The 6,420-nt window shown below is 39.4% G+C and overlaps 1 protein-coding gene and 1 long non-coding RNA gene across 3 annotated transcripts in view; one reads left to right on the top strand and one right to left on the bottom strand.

Annotated features, from left to right (window-relative positions):
• The window catches only part of LOC120557668, a 1,015,838-nt gene that overhangs the window by 605,639 nt on the left and 403,779 nt on the right, over positions 1–6,420 (top strand). The window lies entirely within an intron of this gene.
• Positions 3,808–6,171, bottom strand: LOC120557695. The gene is made up of 4 exons (XR_005639002.1): positions 6,070–6,171; positions 5,862–5,889; positions 5,096–5,153; positions 3,808–4,509 (listed from the first exon to the last, which is right to left on the bottom strand). It is a non-coding gene; the product is annotated as an uncharacterized LOC120557695 (long non-coding RNA).

Raw genomic sequence — 6,420 nt, 5'->3', positions numbered from 1 at the left:
GACAAACATCACTTAAACATCACAACGTCTCGAATAATGGAGCCACTCCTAATGGGTACTAATGCAACAACAGCACCACTTCCTGCACAAATACTTATCTCCACAATACATCATCTCCACAGAACTATGATGACCCAGGAATTCTACACAAAACTGCTCATAATGTGTGCAAACTGCAAAAAGCTCTTTATATTCAAACTAACATTACATCTGGTTAATAAATAAAAACCTCAGAGCCTCAAATTAAGCCTTAAATTCACTGCACAGTTTCAACTTTACTGTTGCACAAAATTTCTTCATCTCCTGACCACTTTATCAGCAGAAGTAAAACCGCTTCAGGTGCAATTTCTTCAGAATAAAAGTTAATTAACTTGCACAGAAAGGAGATACTGTGTGAGTTGGCAGCAAAATGCAGCCGTTTTGGATCACCAACCAGGTAAAATGTGATTAATAATTTCTGATAATTTGATTATGAAGTAATAGGGATAGGAGAAAAAAACTCTGGGTTGGAACTTGTTTTGGTGGAACATTTGCACCCCGCAGTGTTGACACACTACAGTAACGTGAGCTATTTAAATGAGCTGATACATGGTTAAAGGGGTGATAGAATGATTATATAGGGTATTTCACACTGTTCCTTATGGTCTCCTAATGGGGTATGTAACATTGGTTGGGCTGAAAATGGCCTGGTTGATATTTTATTGGCCCTTATGCATTCCTGTGTTTTGGCCCTATTTGTAACAAGAGCTTTTTTTCCAAATATGGTATGGTCAATATTTAGATGAGCTGCGCGCTGCTTGGTTGAGCCTTATCCCCGTACACACACGAACAGACGCGCGTTGATTGGTTGAGCAAATCGCCATACACACGCATTAGAGGTCGCGTGCTGATTGGTTGAGCGAATCCCCAATACACAATACATTAGAGACGCGACAGAAGCTCATATTCCAGACACTGCAATGTTTCCTTACCAAATTCACTTCTGAGACGTTTTTATGTGAGAAATCAACTATATAAGGCTCAAATATGGGCCGTTTTACGAAAATGGATGGCTAATTAAAAATATGGTAAGACTGTGTGTCGGACTTTAGCGGCGGTGCTGCTGCCTCGCCGCCCAGCCAGCCTTCCTTCACAGACCCCGGCCTGCTGTGAGCTCCGTTAGGCTGGCAGCCCTGACAGAGCTCCAGGGCCTTCAACTCCCCTCTTCCTGCTGGCTAAATGGCCCGTTGTGTGAGAGTGAGAGCGTGGTCAGCGAGCTTGTTACACCAGCAATCTCTTACCACATGTTACACACATGTCATGCCACTTAGCTATACAACATACCTAAATGTCTTATAAAGCTAACAACGGTGTCCGATTTCAAGTTAATGAATATTTGTGAGCTGTAAGGGTTTCGTTAGCTGCGACTGTCCCTTCAATCCTATGTGTACAGATTGCGGCTAGTTAGCTTCATTTTTGGTAGAAATTCGAGTATATTTACAGTTTGAATTTCGTCATGCCACTTATACAACATCTAACTAAATGTTTTATAAAGCTAACAACGGTGTCCGATTTCAAGTTAATGAATTTTTGTGATTTCCAGAGGAATTCTAAGAGGAGGCTAGCTAGCTCTCATTGATAGAGCTCCATCCAGCCGCAGGCTCTATCAATGAGACTCACGGACAAACGGCGTTTATTTCCCCAATTGTTTGTTTAAATAACTCAACACATTATAATTACACACATTATAAGATTAACTAGAATCTGTGGTAAGAGAATGCTGGCGTAACAAGCTCGCTGACCGCGCTTTCACTCACATACACCGGGCATTTAGCTAGCAGGAAGAGGGGAGTTGGAGGCCCTGGAGGTCTGTCAGAGCAGCGGCGTTTCGTAGTTCATTAGCCCAAAACGGTGACTTTGCGCAGGTATGAAGTGCCCGTGGGCTGCCAGCCGTAACGGAGCTCACAGCAGGCCGGGGTCTGTGAAGGAAGGCAGGCCGGGCGGCGAGGCAGCAACACAGGCAGCATCGGCCTCTGAAGTCCGACACACAGTCGGACAAAATTTGCAATTAGACATACATTTTCGTAAAACGGCCCATATTTGACCTCTACATAGTTGATTTCTTGCATAAAAAAGTCTCAGAAGTGAATTTAATGGTAAAATAGCATATGAACAATGTATACAATTTCTGAGATCTGCACAACCTAGATTCAGAAGACTAACTGATCTCAGGTCAGTTGTGTAGCCTATGCAAATGTTGGGGCGAACAAACAGTGACAGAGAGACTAGAGCCAAATGAGGAGGAGGCCGCAATAGTTGACGTCAACTATGGGGCTCGTTGAGATTCGCCCGTTTTCAGAGGCAGTTTCAAATAGTGAGATTTGCAGAGAAAAGAGGTGTCAATGGGATTTAGAGGTTCTATGTATGTCCTAGTTACCCACTAAACTGTCGTTATTCAACTATGACAAGGTAAAATCAGTTTTGCATTCTATCACCCCTTTAAACCTCATTAGCTCTTACCAGTGTATCTCTGTGTGTACTTCGTCCACAGCAATCCCACAAACTTCACACGCAGGATGTGATGGTTGTGGTTTGGCTGGCTGTGAGTTTATGTTCTGTTTTCTACTTGCTATTTCTGTCTCCCATGATGCTCTCCTGTCAGTCTCTCTGTTGGCCCTGCCTCTCTTTGTCTCTTTTTCTCCCCTCCCCTCCTGCCTGCGCCAGCCAGCTGACTAGGAAACGATGCTTATCCTATCCTCTCCCACCAAAAGCCAAAGAAGTGACATTTAAAATATTAAATATTAAATGATATTTATCCATCAAACCACTTCCTACATGTAAAATTTAATTGGGAGAGTAACTCCTGTGTTTTCTGTGAGAACGATATTGAGACATTTCAACATATTTTCTTTTATATCATATCAGTCTTTTCTATGCTGGCTTCAATCTAAAGGTATACTGCTACACCCACTAAAAGAATTTTCAAATAAAGCTGGAATATTTTTAAAGGATAAAAATCTAGAATTTTTGATAAATAACTTGATTGAGCATCATAAACAATTTTCTTTATTATGATTTGCTATATCTATTGTTTCTACCTCAAAGCTGTAAATATGTTTTAGACAAATGTACTAACACATTGTGCCTTGATTGTTTGTAGGACTATTGTATAATAAAGAATAATAATAAAAAGTTTCTCGGAAATGCCCCACCTTCTCACTACAAAATGGTGCGCACACACAGACACACACACACACCAGAAATGACACCATATCTAAAGTTACTACACTATCAATATTTTTTATCTATGCTAAATATTAGGAAACACGTTGATGTGACAGCAGCTGATACATAGTTAAACCTCATTAGATCTTACCAGTGTATCTCTGTGTGTACTTCGTCCACAACAATCCCACACACCTCACACGGTGGATGTGAGACAGTTATCCTGGACATGTTCTTCCGTGGATCCAGACTAGCAAAAGGGTTAAACACATGGGAAGGTACCAGCAGCAGCCGGAACACAGAGTCTTCTTTGTCAATGTATCTGCTCGCTCATTCCTGCAAACTGTACCGTTACACCCATCTTTTGTAGTCCTAAGAGATATATTTATATATAGATTGATATAGATGGAGTGGTTGAGAGTTTCCCAAAAGTCATTCTAGTTATCAGAATGAAACTTTATTATGACGATCAATATGGAGGATTAATAAAAAAACTGAAACCTGTTGAGCAGCCAGGATACATGTTGTAGTATCAGAAGTATGTTTGTAGTTTCTTTCTTTTATCAAAGTTTGAACACAGAAACATCCACAACAGTCACAACATACAGTTTGACATATTTCATCTTTTATTTAGATAGAAATGAAATCACAGGATGCCCTGAGAGTTAATCAGATAAAACATACTGTAGAGGCACAATTCTGATATCACAGCCAACAACAGTGTCTAGTTCAACCTGACAAACTCTGGCTTAGCAACTTGAGAAATAAAAAGAAGCACAACATGATTGTAATGTAAACGTCCGCTGCAGTGCTCGGGCTGGTGCGACCGCTCCGCTCATGATCGCAGCCGATATGAACGGACAGATTGGATAACGGGTGACGAAATGGAAATATCTTATAATACATCCATGGTGGAGATGAGGAGCAGTATATTCTAATGAGCCTGCATTTGACATAGGAAGAGGAGCTGAATCTGAATGGCTTGTTGAATTACATCAGATTGAGGATGCCCACAAAGAACTGGCTGGGTTGTTTTATTTCAGGTTTTGGGTTGGTCGGCCCTCCAGATAGCCTACTCATGTTTGTGCACCATGACTGAAAATGAGAGATTTTCATTATATGTCCCCTTTAAAATTAAGTGACAATGCTGATGCAGTTTATAGGTCCTATTTATGAAACTGAAAGTAAAGTCATTTCCTTGCTGACTGCGTGAGACCTCACAGCGGCCTCAGTACAGAAGAAATTGTCAGACGAGGAGTCCACGAAGACACGGAGATTGGAGAAGTTCCCTCCATGCAGATTTATCTGAAACAATCACATGTTTACAAGTCAACCAGCTGTCCTGCACTCATCAACGGACTTCAGGCAAAGTCACCTCATATAGACAACTGACTGTCATTTTCATAGGACTACCTTTTTAAAGGCATTTTGGGCGGTTGTTAGTAGGACACTCACACACACACACACACACACACACACACACACACACACACACACACACACACACACACACACACACACACACACACACACACACACACACACACACACACACACTTCCATCCTGTTTCTTACATGTAAAAATAGCTTTGAAATGATTCTATTTGTTAATTCAATCTCCTACTGCATGGGCGTATGCAGGGTTAAAGAAATACCGAGGTCCAAAGACTAAGTGTAGTGGGGGGTTTTGCAAAAAAGAAAAGATTTCCCCTGATCTAAATATGTGCATTTTAAAACATTTGGAGAGCAAAAATCAATAACAATAACAATAACTTTAAAACCATGTCAGTGGACAGGAACATAATTGATCTGTCATACAGTAATACATAAAAATCAGTTTAAATGTTCCAATTATTTAATAAAGTGGAAGAGACTATACATGTTGCAATACCTGTGATCTTTGTCATCAGGCCTCTCAGGTCATCAGGTTAGGGTTTTTAAGCTGTTCCCTGAATTGGAAAACAAACTCAAAACTTTAATATTCTCTCAATCTTTTGCTTAATTAAAGTTTGTTTGTTTGTTTGTTTGTTTGTTTGTTTGTTTTGTTTGTTTGTTTGTTTGTTTGTTTGTTTGTTTTTTTGTTTGTTTGTTTGTTGTGTGTTGTGTGTGTGTGTTTATGTGTTGCTACTGTATTCTTATTTTTGTTTATGCGTTGTTCTTCATGCTACGCTTATATTTACTTTTAATGTAAAACACTTTGAGTTTATGTAAAATGAAAGGTGCTTTATAAATAAAATTGCCATTGATCATATTACCTTGGAACAGAGCCAGACACTATTTAGTTTTTATAGTTGTATACATATCCTAATATGCCTATCTCAGCTTTGACCTGTCTCTCTTACACAGAGAGAAGAGTCTCCTCTCTAAGCGTGCTGGGCCTAATTTGTACTTAAAACATGATGCACTAAATGACAACATAAACACCCATCTTGATACATGACTGATAGTGAATGTTACTAAACTTACAGAACTAGAAAGCAAAGGGAAAGTGTGTGGGACCTGTAAATGATCTGGATCCCACAGTGGGATTACATAGTGAGGTCACATGTATCTGGTTTCCTGATTATAACTGATTATAGGACAGACATTACAAGACTAAACTCTACAAAACAATATCTAATAAAGTATTTACTATAAGAATGTACTTTTTTCCTTACCTAGATGAGTTTCCTGGGTCTTGTGATCCTGCAGTAAGGAATACAAGTTAAGAAGTAAATGCTAACTGACTTGATCCTACTCTGGTGTAAACACCAACACAATGATTAATGACTGAAGATAAATTAACTGCAAAGACATTGAACATGTATATAAATAATCTCGTGTTGTCTGTTCATCATGAATATGTTGATACAAAACATTATTTACATTTATCTCTTTCCCGAATTTTTTTGATGACAAAACAACAGCAAGACCAAGAATAGAACTAACAACTGCAAAAGCAATCTTCCATCCAGTGGGAGACTCTGAAACAGAAGATAGAAAGTTAATATAAGACTCAGAATGGAACACAGATCATATACAGCAGATTGAACATCACAGTCTACACAAAGAGAACAACTAAAGTTGCATTCTCCTGAAACCTGAACTCTAAAACTCTTTGCAGATAAAACCAGCCGTAGGATGAATGTGACCAGAAACAGAGATGTTAGCCGAGGCTCACAGGTACAAGTCAATGATTGACTCTGGGTTAACTTTTGTTTTTATGACAGTTGTTGT

Source organism: Perca fluviatilis, chromosome 4 (assembly GCF_010015445.1).
Source record: "Perca fluviatilis chromosome 4, GENO_Pfluv_1.0, whole genome shotgun sequence".
In the NCBI taxonomy this organism is placed as follows: domain Eukaryota; kingdom Metazoa; phylum Chordata; class Actinopteri; order Perciformes; family Percidae; genus Perca; species Perca fluviatilis.
This window is presented reverse-complemented; position numbering and strand designations above follow the sequence as displayed.